Source organism: Galleria mellonella, unplaced genomic scaffold (assembly GCF_026898425.1).
Source record: "Galleria mellonella isolate WM207_F2 unplaced genomic scaffold, CSIRO_AGI_GalMel_v1 utg159, whole genome shotgun sequence".
NCBI classification, from domain to species: domain Eukaryota; kingdom Metazoa; phylum Arthropoda; class Insecta; order Lepidoptera; family Pyralidae; genus Galleria; species Galleria mellonella.
In genome coordinates this window covers 4,456,788-4,472,161 of record NW_026442004.1, presented here as the reverse complement: position 1 = coordinate 4,472,161, position 15,374 = coordinate 4,456,788, and the positions used below count along the sequence as shown (strand labels likewise).

The 15,374-nt window shown below is 31.1% G+C and overlaps 1 protein-coding gene across 1 annotated transcript in view; it reads left to right on the top strand.

Moving 5' to 3' along the window:
• The first annotated feature begins 1,570 nt into the window (after nt 1-1,570).
• The window catches only part of LOC113510216 (neuropeptide CCHamide-2), a 74,280-nt gene continuing 60,476 nt past the window's right edge, over nt 1,571-15,374 (top strand). The window contains exon 1 of the mRNA XM_052892585.1: nt 1,571-1,708. The gene's annotated coding sequence lies outside the window, so the exon portion shown is untranslated. The remainder of the gene's footprint in view (nt 1,709-15,374) is intronic.

Here is a 15,374-nt window from a genome sequence, read left to right as displayed (position 1 = left end):
TCCATACAAAGCCGGATCGAGTCGCTAGTTAATGATATTATAATAGTGCAAGAGGGTTACCAGTTTTCCTTTATTTTTATTTATTAAAAAAACTTTTTAAATAGGCATGAAAATGTATATTACACATAAAGTAAAGATAGGTAACAGGATTAATGTATTTTGTGGAATTAATGTAGTAGACGAATTCATAAATAAAATGTTCCACTGAATAATACAAATGTATGGATTAACTCTTATACATACATACACATACACTACTAAAAGTTGTACACTTGTACCTACATATGTACATATGCACATTTATTGTACAATGCGTAATTAAAAAGCTTCGAGTGCCACCACTCAAATAAAGCAGTGAAAACAACCATAATCAACTGATTGCGGACTTAATAACTTCATACAAGTTTGGGCGCGAGCGGGACGGCACGAGGGTGTTTGTGCAGCGGTCCCGCTCTAACAGGATTGGAGTTCAAATCTGTGTTGCGAGTGGCCGATGAACGTAGGGCGGGAGGATAGAGCTACGAATGGTGTAGAATGTATTATATCGTATTATATTTTTTTGTTAACATTTTTCGTATCGGTTTCTTTACATAATTTTAATAGTATGTTATTATCATCAGCCCATCGATTTATTTTTGATGTCACGTTTCTGTATAAAATTACACTAACTATATTATGCTGAAGGTCGATTCAAGTTAGTGTAAATTAGTTGGCATAATATTTTATTATTCATTGCAATTTATGTGTCATTTATTAATTCATTTAGCCATTGTCTGTCCACTGCTGAACATAGGTCTCCTTCATAGTTTAAAGTTATCTTACACCTTGCTGCACTGGAATGAGTTTCGTATCTTATTTCTGTACTTAGATAGACATCGTAGGCTTACTGTATACTCTTCAATGCTTTGATATGCCTATAGTTAAACTGGCACCGCCGGAGAGACTGTAGTACTCCCAAGCCTCGACCGAATCAAAGGCTTTCTCATAGTCAACAAACGTCTACTTTTTATTATAAAATTTTTAGATTATTTCTTATCTTTAGTAAGTTTTCACGTTCTTATTTTTAGAGATTAAGAATAGTATTTAATATATAAAAAAAGTTTAAGTATGCCATGTTTTATTTACGTATAATTAGACAGTGTTTTTGTACATCATTATTTGGATTCGCAAATCTAAATGTATTATTTATTTTTTTATCTACACCATTTTAGAATTAACATATTAGCTCGTAAACGTTCCATAGCTGGACAGGATTCTCATAATAATAAAAACATGTGTCTCATTATGACTATACTATGCAGGCGGTTTGGTAAGGAACTTTGTTTTCCTTTTTTGCATTTATCTATTTGTTATTCTAATCGCCTCGTAATGTGTTGGAGATATAAATGAGTTGATATGTTTACTTTATCACTATATGGAGAAATGAATTAATACACATCTGACGTCATCAAAATTATGCTAATAAATTCTAATATGATATACGTCACAAAGCCCACGCATTGTCCTGTCTAACCGATACCGAGGTCTATGGCGAGCGTTTAAAAGCCTGCGGGTTGGCCGCCTAAGCGCACTCTACATAGAACCCGCCAAGGAACATGTGCCCAGTATAGTCCAACAAACCCCCGAGTATATCATCAGACTCTCGAATCGCTCAGTATACTCCACGACTATTTGGTGCTGAGAGTTACCGCGGATACACGTGTCACAGGTGAGTTTCGTAACTTTTTAGAACTTTTAAAAAAGTTTTTCCAACTTTTTTTGTGTTAATTTCGACATTTGTATTTGAAATTCGATCCGAGGATATAATCTAAGAAAACTCATCAATATATTTCCATGTCAGATATAGGCATTTTGAAACTCGCTAGTGGTAATTAATAAATTTAACAAAATTTTAAGATTTTTTTTGCCAAAATTACTCTAAAAATTTTATGCCATTATAGATCTTATTTTTATTATTAACAAAAAAATTGTGTAACTGTTACTAAAAAATGAAAAAGAAGAGAAAATAATAATTATGTCATTATTTTCTCTTCTATTTTAATAAAAGTAATTATTAAAAGAAAAAAAATAAAAATGTATAAAATAGGTTAAATAAAATTGAAATGTAAATGGGTATATTATTATACAAGGATACGAGTACAATTAAAAGAATAAAATAATCCAAGTTTGTTAGTTGCAATTAAAAGTTTGAAAAAGTACAGGGAAAGTAGTATAAAGTTTTATTATATTTTTACAATTAGTAATATAAACTATTTTATAATTTATATATTCGTATATTAAAATGATCGTATAACAAAAATGTTAATAAATTAATATGTGCGTAATAAATTATATGATAAATTGGGTTAAAGCGTAAAAAATAAAAGAGTAAGTTGGCGTGAAAGTTTCTTTTAATTTAACTTAGACCTATTAATATCTGTGAAAAGATTTTTTTCGTTTCATCTATATAAATTATATTACTATTCATGTGGAAGTGACTTTCTTTAGTATATAGTGTTTAGGTTATATATATATATATATAACCTTAACACTATATTTATATTTTAACTTATTTAACTTTATATTTCATTAAAATGTAACTTCAATAAATTTATAGATATGAATTAAAAGTTATAAATTAATTTAAATTGTAAATTAAATTGGTTGTAAAGAGTTCCCTATATTTAAATTTTATGAAATAATCCTAACCATAAATCACATAACTATTTATATTTTAAAATTAAATTTAAATTATACATTAAATTGATCTTAATTGTTTCTTTTGTTGTTGAGTTTCTTTTATTTAAATAAGCCAAATTATATAGTTAATTATAGTTTAATATATTTCTAAATTATAATATTTTCTTATAATATTAGTAGATATTTATAATAAGTACGTAAAATATTTATAATAAATAAAACTATATAATTTAATATATACCTACTGTTACGGTGCGACGGTTACCACTTTTCACGAGTTGACTCGCCGGCTTGTCTCTCCAAGTTGTATAAAAAAACAAGTAAAATTGTCTCTCTACCTTTATGGTAAGGAATCATGCATGAAGACAGATGAATGAAGGATAGTTCAAAGTTTTACCAACTTTGACCCCGTTTAAATCTGTTGCGGGTTTTGTATAAATTCTTACGCCTTTATTGATAAAAAACCAAAAACTTCTAAAAACCTATTTTAATTATTACAGTGTTTTAATTGCTGTCTTTTAAAACTGAGAAATTAATGTAAGAGAAAAGGAGAAAACTCTTCAATAGCTAAAATAGGGTTATGAGAGATTTGACGTTTTTTTTCAATTCAATTTGTAGTCCCTATAATTTTTGAAATTTAAAAATTAATCATGTATGCTCGTTATTTTTGTATAAATAAACAAAAATATTTTTTATTCAAGTAAACTTAATAATAAGCATTTTTGAATAGTTATTTTTTTTATAAATCTACCGCTCAGTTCGGAATCTAATTTCAGCTGAGAAGAACGGGCAAGAAACACAGCTATTGCTTTTTGCATATAGTTAGAGTTCAAGTGTACAATAAAAAAAAAAAAAAACATTTATTTATTATTTATTGTACACAAAAAATTACAAACATATAATATATATTAAATAAACATGTACGAAAGGCGAGCTTAACTCTGTAAGAGTTCTCTTCCAGCAAACCCTGAGTGGAAAGGAAACATTCGTACAGCTCGCTATCGATAGGGAGTTCATCCCCATGCCTTAGAGCCTAGATCGTCACGTGAAGCCTGGTTTTAAAGACGTTCCTCTCACAAAACTCAGGTTATGGAATAAGCTTCCTGTCGAGATTTTTTCAAAAGACTACAGCATCGGATTCTTAAAAAAAGGGGTAAAAAGGTTTCTTCAGGGTCAGAAAATCGCGCATAATGGCCCTAGTATTGTAGGCGTTCATAGGCTACGGTAATCGGTTACCATCAGGTTGACCGTATATTTTATTTGTCACCACAGTGGTATAAAAAAGTTCTTTATGGTTCCTAAGATTAGTTACTTCATTTAGTGTTATTTGACGACCTCTGTGACGCGGTGGCAGTTACGTCGCTTTATATAAATGTGGGTTCGATACTTGGTTGTGCCAATTTAGGTAAAAACTTTTCTGAATTGTCTCGAGACTTGGTGTTCTGAGTTATGTGACTGGTCTCTCATTACATAGAGTATCCTAGCTTGAGGACTAAGCTATTTGTATCGCTCGTATATTTAACCATAAAAAGGAAAATTTGAATGTATTTTTGTGTATATAGTACCGCGATCATTCTGAACCTTTTTTTAATGATACTATTTATAATGTAAAGGATTTATTCTCGTATAGGACTACAATTCTGGTTCTGTCCATACTGAAAGCGTTATTTTTGCAAAGCAAAATTTCCATTTATGCGTATTTAAGCAGATATTAATGGAACCTGTATTTTGTTATTCCAGAAACTTTTCTTAGTATGCATTTTGATCCCATACGGAATCTCTTAACTTTTGGCTCTGTTGTATGGTGTTTATATTTATTTATTTATACTTTACTGAACCAGTAACAATAATAAGAAATACAGTAAACGATTAATGCAAAGTTATACAAATTGCTATCTCTTCCAGATAACTTGTAGGTAGAGGACATTGTGAATAAAGACAAAGGGTAGGAGGCATCATTTTTACTCAAATGTGACATAGGTAATTTTTTCTTCAAATTGATAAGATTTTCTTCACTTTTACCCTATCAGAAATATGTGTCAGTTTTCATTACGTTATCCCATGTAACCAATATACGATCGATAAAGAAAATATTGTCTTTCATTGTGTTGAACTTTATATAACTTTATATACGTTTCCTTAACTCACGCAGTACGGTTATTAAATAATATTATAAACATCATTGATATATTTAGTAGTAGCCTGCCAAAGATATTAGAAGCGGCTCAGACATATCTAGAGTCGGGTTAAGTACATTTATTATAACTTTGTATGTTAGCACACTAGATTTATAACATTGATTTGGCTTTTGCTGTTATAATGTTATAATTATTTTTAATGAATAAATAAATAAATAAATTGCTATCATCATATCAGCCTTTAACTGTTTATTGCTGAATATAGACCTTGAGAGGTTTTGTTCATAGTTGCCACGCTTGGCAGGCGTGTTAGGCTTTGGTGATATTTTAAGAGAGACGCTGCTGTCAATATCTTAACCATTAAGTTCTCTTAGTTGCCTCTTACAACATATACTATATATTGCTATACGGTTTACAAATACTAAAATTGATAAAAAAATGTATTGTTTAAATTTTTCTACGCCTATTTTTCTCCAAAAATATTTTTCTAAATTTTCACGAATTTTAAAAATATTTGTCCATAACAAATAACCCAATAATAAAATTTACATAACCAGTCCGGCAACGTTGCTTCGTAGATCAAGTAGTTCCTGAATTCATCGCATGAATGTCATGGGCGACACAGTATACTCTGTTATGTTCATGGTACTGCTCATGTTTAGAGGTAACGGTTACCACTTACCATCAGGTGGGCCGTCAGGTTTTTTGCCATTTTAAGTTGTATAAATTTTTTTTTGTGAATAATATAACACTTTTATATTAAGACTTATTGAGTATTTTTTTACGTAAGTTAATAGGGATTTCTATTTTTTATATATTAATCAAATTAACTATATATTTTATTATCTAGAAACAATCTGCCTTCAATAAAGATTTGGATTAACAAAAATAATTGCTTCTAAAAATTACCAATTTTTTATAGAAATTTTCAATCTTATCGGTATTATGAGGTGATCAGGATTGCGTTACGAAACAATCTTTACAAAAATAGATAAACATCATATAACAGTACTTATAATCGTTTTAAATCAAGGGAGAGGGAGAGGGAGAGGGAGGGAGAGGGAGATTTTGTACAAAAGTCGATTGCTTGGGTACCTTTGTTCCATTCGTGTTTCTACCGTGAAGCAGTTGTGTTTGCATGGCTGTGTTTCGGTTTGAAGGGTGGGATATGGCGTGAATTTACTGGGTACAGAGGAATAACACCTGAGTCCTCAGGAATGGCAACGCATGGGGGGTATCATGGGCGAAACAGTACACTCTGTTATGTCCACGATACTGCTCATGTCTATAGGCGATGGTTACCACTTTCCATCAGGTGGGTCGTCAGCTTGTTTGCCATTTTAAGTTGCATAAAAAAAAGTCCTTGTTTATTTTAAAGACTTTATAATTTTTGAATTTAGAATGTCGAAGGTTCTGGAATTTTAAAATATTAAAAACATATTACAGTAGTGTAAGAACCACTTAAGAGTATTTACACTTTTAAGTCCTTATTTACTATATTTTCTTATAATATTTACCGCACAATATAAAGAAAACTCTACTAGTTTCAGAATCAATTCGTGATCCTTAGTCATGAGCAACTGTGAGACCACTAAAACTAGTCAAAATTGCGAAACTAGTCGACCTTTTTCGATCTAATTACACTTAATTTAAACCGTTACCTATTACATTAAAATACAATGCATGCTATACGGAATATTTAACAATAAAATATATTATGTTTGAAATTATCAAATGTAAAATGTAAATTATTAAGACAATTAATTCTGCGTACCTTTACCATGATAATCCATTGACGTCCAACTACTGTATCATGCTGGCCAGGTGTCCTGGTATTATCTAGACTTTGCTTCATTTTAATAATAACTTTATTTGCAATGATTTTGGGTATAAAACATTTGATCTTATAAGTTAAAAGTACCTTACAAAATCTACTTAGATCAAGCGTGCAAATATTAAAAACAAAAATTACAATAATTTAATTTTAAAATTTTTTGGTAGCATTTAAACATTACGAAATTATATATAATTTTATTTAATAAGGTTTTTTTACATTTTACATGCATTTAAACATACGCGATACCACATGCAATTATTATATAATAATAAAATAACATTAAGATTTTCCGCAAATATTGGTTAAAATTGATAATAATAAAATAACATTAATTAAAATATTAAGGAATGCAATACAATTTAATTTATTCAGTTGACTAGTTTAAATAGTAATATATAATATAAATATATAAATATAATATATACTAGAGTGCTATATCCTTTTTGTTACCTCTCACGTCATCGTTAGAATGAAAAGGATTCATTACATATTATTAGTATTCTCAATCAGTTTAAAAAAGTAGGAGGTACTTATTTCGGTTGTATTTTTTATGTTTGGTACCTCATAATTTAGACAGTTGTGAACCGATTTGGATAATTCCTTTTTTTCTGATACGATGTACTTACGGATAAGTCCTATAAACATTTTATCAAAATCGGTTTAGTAATTTAGTTTTTTAATCAAAATAACTGGTTTGATCACAATTGAAGTAGTTTTTTTTTTGTGAAACACAATCATTATTTCTCCATCATAATTATTCTATTACCATACGGATATACAGCGTACATTTAAAAAGTCTTTACGTACAACTCCTTTGAACTAATATTAATAAAAGTAACTTTTCGAAGAAATTATTATAAAATATTTCTACATATATTATAAATAAACAATCGGGACTTAAAGGTTAAGTACTATTTACCATAGCAAAGTGTAGGTGTTTATATGCATGTGTGTGTATGTGTGTATATGTAATTATATGTATGTGTGTGTATGTATGTGTGCATATATATATATATATATATATATATGTGTATATGTATATATATGTATATAATAGTGAGTAGGGATATATGTATATTTACATTATTATATGTAATAAATCTCCATATTTACTTATAATAGGATCTTCATCGTGCCTCCAACCAAACAGTTTACTCCTTTCCATCCAAAGGTTGCCTGGAAGAGGTCATCCATTGTTGTCTCATTGTGATTATTTCTTGTAATTGTTTATATTTATAATAGGATTACTGTTGTAATTTTTTGGAGGAAACAATAAAGAGTATCTATCTATCTATTAAAGATTTTTCATCGCAACAATGCAAAAGTTTAAAAAAAAACCGCGGACGAAGTTGCTGGTTAAAGTTAGTTAAGAAACAATCCAAAATAGCTGTCCAATTATATTAATACATGCATAAAACATTTAAAGATGTTTATTTCGGGTACATTACGTTAATTTGCAATTTTCTTTAGGATCGATAATAACCACATTAGTCAATAAGCGACTGTGCCGTAGCTTTTAACGTCTGCTTCGCAACATGACGTCACAAAATGTAATTTGGGCAAAAATGTAGGTTTATTACATGGATATATATGTATATATCCAATTAAAGTAAGTATTACAGGTGACTCTGTACTAAATTTATTTATTCATTTAGTAGCTATTTCTAGCAGCTTTGTCCGCTTGCATCGTTACATAAAATATCCTGCGTGTTAAGATATAACCTATCTATGTATCAAAGTCAAATTTAAATTCAATTAGACGTTTAAGCATGATTGATTTTTTTTTATACAACTTAGAATGGCAAACAAGCTGACGGCCCACCTGATGGAAAGTGGTAAACGTCGCCTATAGACATGAGCAGTACCATGGACATAACAGAGTATACTGTTTCGCCCATGATACCCCCATGCGTTGTCATTCCTGACGACTCGGGTTTTATTCTTCCGTATCCAGTAAATTCACGCTATATCCCACCCTTCAAACCGAAACACAGTCATGCAAACACAACTGCTTTACGGTAGAAACACGAATGGGACAGAGGTCCCCAAGCAATCGACTTTTGTACAAAGTCTCCCTCTGGTAAATAATATCTAAATGTCAAATTAAATATATGGTCTATATCTACGGTTAATAGACCATATTTTGGAATTAATTAATATATGTGACACAAAAGGTGCTCTTAATACTGTTAGTTTTATCATCATCATCAGTTCGGCTGTGAATTGTCCATTGCTCAACATAAGCCTCCCTGTATTGGAGGATATTGCCAATAATTGCCACACTTGGCAAGCGAGTTGACAATCGTAGTTAGGCTTTGGTGATATTTTAAGAGGGACGCTGCTGTCCATTTCTCGACCGTTACTGGTCTATATCTATTGTCAATAGACATTATTTTACAAATATAAGTTGCTATAAGTTTAACATTTGTAAATATGTTATTTTTTCTATTTCTTTTGTTAATAATCAAATCAAATTATATTTATTCGCTTGCTACATAGTACAATAAGAAGTTACATACATATACAGGTACATAACATGCAGCACCCCGCGGAGGTATGCAAATGTTAGTGTGTTATAATTTTAACATGTTTAGATTTATGTATCTATATTTCTATTTACAATCGACTTTAAAAAGAACGAGGTCCTCAATTGGATTGTATTTTTATTTATGTTTGCTACCTCATAACTCTCTCTTCTCCTCATAACTCTAAACCGATTTGAAATCTTTTTTTTTTAATTTGAAAGAATATATTTACAGATTGGTCCCCATAGAAATTTTATTGAAATCGATTTAGTAGTTTAGTTCTTAAATCAAAATTTATAAAAATTTAATTTATATACCAAAATCCAAAATAATTTGTTTTGTCAAAATAGAAGTTGATTAATTTTTGTAGGACACAATTTTTTATTATAAATAGACGTAAATATAATGCAATTAAAAAACAAAAAAATATAAATAAAGATTATATTAACTAAAGTTTACGGCTAGTCTCGAACACCAAAAATTTATCATAATTTAATTTACATTATACTAACATTATTATAAGAATTTTGTTATTAATACATAATATAAATGTAAGTCTAAAATAAAAATTATTATTATTATTATTAATTCTATATATAATAAAATTATAGTCAGAGAAAAAATAACATAATAGTAAACACAGCTATTATCAATTTTAACTACGTGTCGGGTTTTGGTTTTAATTAGCCATGTTCCTATGAAAACATTATTTTATGGGTACTAAACTTTAGTTTAATTTAACACAAAACGTAGGTAATAAAATATAAATTTATCACATGATTTCTCATTGAGGTGGAAAGGATACCATTTTTCTATAGTTTTCTTTCAGCTTCTCTAAGGTAACTGTAAGAGGTTTCTCTATGGTATAAGTCCGTTATTGTATATTAAATCTTTTTAAAGTGTCCAATATAAATTACGAGTAAATACAATACAATGAAAGAAAGAAATGATTCTATTCAAGTAAACTAAGATTTAAGCATTTTTGAATAGTCATTTTTTTTCATTACCACGCCCTTTCGGAACGCAAATTCGACCAAGAAAAACGGGCAAGAAACTCCGCTGTTGTTTAAAAAGTTTTTAATTTGTATAGTAATGAATCTGTGCGAATACAAACTATTATACTACAATAACATATACGTAACTTATACAATAACATAAATACAATAACTACAATAACAGATCATGCAATACAATATTTATCAGAGGGAGACTGTTAAAAACCGTCACACAGTTTTTAGGTATGACTACGTAATAGTCATGTTTTAAGTATAACACCATAATTCATAGTTCATCCATTCGTTCGTTGTTATTCATTTGTTATTATTGAAAATTACAATTCAAGGGACATTACGTAATAACAATATTTGTATGTTCAATGACGGTAAAATATAGCGCTCTACATATTATACAATATGAAATTTATAACTGTACATATGTTTATACAAAGAAATGACTGACTGATTGATTGATTCAGTATAATAAATAAATACATTCTTAGAAATAGTAACGTATATGGTGTATCTTGGCCATCACAGTACATTTATTATGTCATGTTAAAAGTGGCAAATATTAAATTTCATCAGGTGGGCCGTTAGCTCGTCATTCTGTAAAAAAAACACTATGGTTGATTAAAAATCAAACTACTGGATCGATTTTTTAAAATTTTTTGTTTACAACACAGGGGGCAAACGAGCATGCGGCTCACCTGATGGTAAGTGACTACCGCCGCCCATGGTCACCCACAACACCTACGGCATTGCAGGTGTGCTGCCGGCCTTTTAAAAAGGAATATACTCTTTTCTTGAAGGTTATGTTGTCGTATCAGTTCGGAAATACTGCCGCTGGAAGTTGATTCCAAAGAGTGGTTGTGCGTGGGAGAAAGTGCCTTGAAAAACTCACGGTAGAGGACCGCCACTCGTCCAGATGGTTGGGAATTTTCACAGAATGAATCTTAAAGTATATTTTTTTAAATAAAAAAAGAATTTTCCATATCGGTATATAAAAGATGGAGTTCTGAAGTAAGAAACTATACAAGAAGAAATATAATCAAATAGAAAGCTTCCTTTTTCTGAAAACGTTGAAAAATAATTATTTAATATCTGCACATTTTGAACAGGTGGCTCATTATTTCGAGAAATTTCTAGAGAGAGAAATGTGCTCTGTAAATTATTGTAGATGCATTGTTACATTAATGACTATGTTGATACCAGTATTAGGTCAGGTTAGGTCATTCTCCGTATTTACCCAATCAGTATAGATGTTTAGGCGGATAACAGGCGGATTGTTCGCTAGACCTCATTAGACCATCGGAATACAAGTACTGATGTTAGATTAATAATGTTTGTTGTCTATTTGTGATTTACCATGACCTGCTTTATAAACTATTAGTTTTTTATACCACTGAGGTGGCGTATTACACTCCTTATGGTAAGAGGTTACCGTAGTCTATGAACGCCTACAATACTAGAGGCATTATGAGTGTATTGGCGACCCTGAAGAAACCTCTTTACCTATTTTCCGAAGAAAAATCTTGGAAGTAATTTCATAAGTAATTAATACCACAGTACTAGAGGGAGACTTTGTACAAAAGTCGTCCATTTTAGTATTTCTGTCCCATTCGTGTTTCTATCGTGAAGCAGTTATGTTTGCACGGCTGTGTCGGTTTGAAGGGTGGGGTATGGCAATGAAATTACAGGGTACAGAGGCATAAAATCTTAGTGAAGGGTATTATGGGTGACACAGTATACTTTGTTATATCTATGATACGGTTTATATCTATATGCGACGGTTAACATTTTCCATCAGTGGATCAGTTTGTTTGCTATTCTAAGTTGCATGAAAATAAATTATAATTTACGAAAAAGGTGTGGAGTAACAAACGGCAGTGATGTTTGTTCGAATTTTTTTGAATGACGTTACACGTAGAGTGCTCTGAAGAGCTTTTTAATTTAATCTCTTCCACCCCTTTCTTTTCCAAAACAACGTGTGTTGGGTTGAAACATCACATATACGCAGTGCAAGTGTTGACTACACGCATTTAAAGATTCACAGGTTCATATCTCTGTCGAGTTATTAAATTTTTGAATTCTTTTACTGGTCACGTGTTTGCTCCTATTTATTTATCTATTTGCTTATTTATTTAATTATAAATTATTCAACATTTTATTTCTTTATTTTAATTATAAATTACTTACTTTACAGTATCCAAAAACGTGTAGTGAGCCATAGGTTTATTTTACAAACTTAAAATTTTTAAACAATTTTTAAAAAATATATCTAATTTGTCATTAAATATATCAATATTTGGCTGCTAAGCAATCAGAGAATTGAGCAAAGAAATAGCCTGGTAAGTGAGAGCAAACTGATATATCTATAATCCTGTTGCATTTAAGCGTTGGCCGTGTGGTACCTGCATAGAATAGGTCACCCCTTCCTTTCTCCTGGGTGTCATAAGAGTCGACTAAGGGAGAACGAAGGAAGGGTAGCAGCGTCTCTCTTAAAACACCTCTAAAGCCTGACTGCGGTTATCAACCCGCCTGTTAAGCATGGCAACTACTGGCAAAACCCCCCAAGGGGAAGATTTATGTTCAGCAATGGACAGTTAAAGGCTGATATGATGATAATGATTTAAGCGGGGTTTGAAGAGATGCATTTGTGCATTTGTTATATTCACGTTTGGACCACAGTATCTGCTTACCATCAGGTGAGGTGTAGACTTTAAATATAGAACAATTTGTTACAAATTAATTAAATTAAACACAGGTAAATTATCAAAACAAATAAATGTATAAATAATTTTTGTTCACTTGTCTAATCATCATCATCATATCATTATGTACGTAAGCCTCCCCCTTGGGGGGTTTTGCTAGTAGTTGCCACGCTTGATTGGCAACCGCAGTTAGGCTTCAGAGATGTTTTAAGAGGAACATTGCTACTCATCCCTCGCCCTCAGTCGACTTTTACGACAACCACGGGAAAGGCAAGGGTGGTCGAATCTATGCCGGGACCAGAGGACACTTGTTTAATAATAGCAATTAAATTTACCTTTATAAACCAGTGAAACTGTAAATAATTCAGTTATAAAAATACGAACGCTATAAAAGGAAACATTTTAAATGTAATTAGTGATTTGTACAGGACTTTGTAGTCAGAACAATGTCACATCAATGATTAACGACTGCGCAATCTTATTACAAGTAATTGATGAAATATTATTGGTTTTTGGGGAAATACTTTCGCTGTTCAAGCGACAAAAGTTAATTTATCTACAAAATATTTGTGTAAATATTAGGCTGGTGGAAACGACTGGCTGGAGAAAAAAAATATCAGAATCTGTAACAGATTTATATCCACTGAGAAGTATTTGTATATCTGCTAGTACAATGGACTGTGCTCAGAGGAATTATTCAATATGATGCTCACAGCCTCCTTTTATCATTGTACAGTTCGTTATCGACAAGGAGTTCACCCCCATACTTTAGAGTTTAGATGTTCGCGTACATCTACATTTAAAAATAGGATCTTCATCGTGCCTCCAATCAAACTGTTTATAATTACTCTTTTCCATTCAAAGGTTGCCTGGAAAAGATCGCTTTTAGTAATAAGGTCGCCCATCAGTATACTCTGTTATGTCCATGGTACTGCTCATGTCTATAGGCGACAGTTACCACTTTCCATCAGGTGGGCCGTCAGCTTGTTTGCCATTCTGAGTTGTATAAAAAAAATTAAATTAAAGTATATGAGTGAGCTGAAGTACCATCCTTCTTGAGTGTCTATCGTGTCTATGCTAGATTACAAACCATAGATTAATATAGTTCTCTCTCATACAGTATTACTTACAATCTATTACATACTTCTTCCTCAGTCGTTCTTCAGCGATAAAATTTTCAAAATTAGCTGTTTCCTTAGTTAATGCTCTTGGCTTCGCTTTTCGAGACCTCACTTTTATCTCGTGTTGTTATGGTAGCGAGCGTCATTAAAATCCGACAAAACAGGTACTACACCTGCTTATTTTATTTAATCTCTAGTTTATCATAATTTGTGAGGTACAAGGCGGTCTTAATGCAAACGCATTATCTCCCTGTCTACTTTTGGGAAGTAACATAATGCACGAGAGGGAAAACACTTGTTCATTTTTATTACATAATACAAGTACATTATAAGGTTTCATTTTGCAAAATAGCGGATTCAAACGTGACAATACTTACTATTATTATTAATGTTAAAGTGAGTTTGTTTGTTTGTAGGTAGAATAGAAACAGAATATAAATTTATTAATTGACAAAAACACAAAGTTACAAATATAAGATACAATGGACCCCACACTAGGCGAACCTGTATCATGGGCATCCGACAAAGATTAACAAATCACAATCTGTTACAATAAAAAGTACATAATGGGTGGGTATTAATATAAAAAAGGAATATAAAATTAACATAGTGATCATTGCTGATCAGGCAATCCCGAAAAACTGTAACGTTAATAAAATCAGCAATATAAATACACAAGCAATTATAAAACATAATATCGTCATAGTCGTAGAATACTGATGGATCTGACAAATATTACATATAAAGATCCGTCAGTATTCTACGACTATGACGATATATGCCTTTAAGAGAAGTGAACAAACATCTTAATGGCTTAATCGCTTATTATAAAATTTGGTATACGAACACACGTATTATATGAGATGGAGAAGGATATAGGCTATTTTTTGTCCTGTTCAGTAAACATATCCTTGTCACGTGGACGAAATTATGGGTAAAAGCTAGTATAATATAAGGCCAACAGGATAGTTTATAACATCATATAATTTAAAACAATATTGTCCAATCACTCTAATTGACATCCTTCTTTTAAAAACTGCTAAACATAGCCTCCCTCATAAGAAAGGTTTCGCCAGTAGTTGTCATGCTTGGCAGGCGGTATGGCAACTGCAGATTGCCTTTTGGTGATGTTTTAAGAGGGCCGCTGCTGTGCATCCCTCTACCATTAAGTTTCTTTAGTGCTTCTTACGATATTCACGGGAATGGAAGGGGTGGCTGATATTCTACGCTGGGGTCTACATGGCTACGTAATTGTAATTAATCCACCAGAAAAAAAAAGATTGTAAATTTTAAATAGCGAAATTGTAAATTTTGCAGTATTAAAAATTTCGCAATCTTGTAATGTCAGAATTTCATTGAAATTTA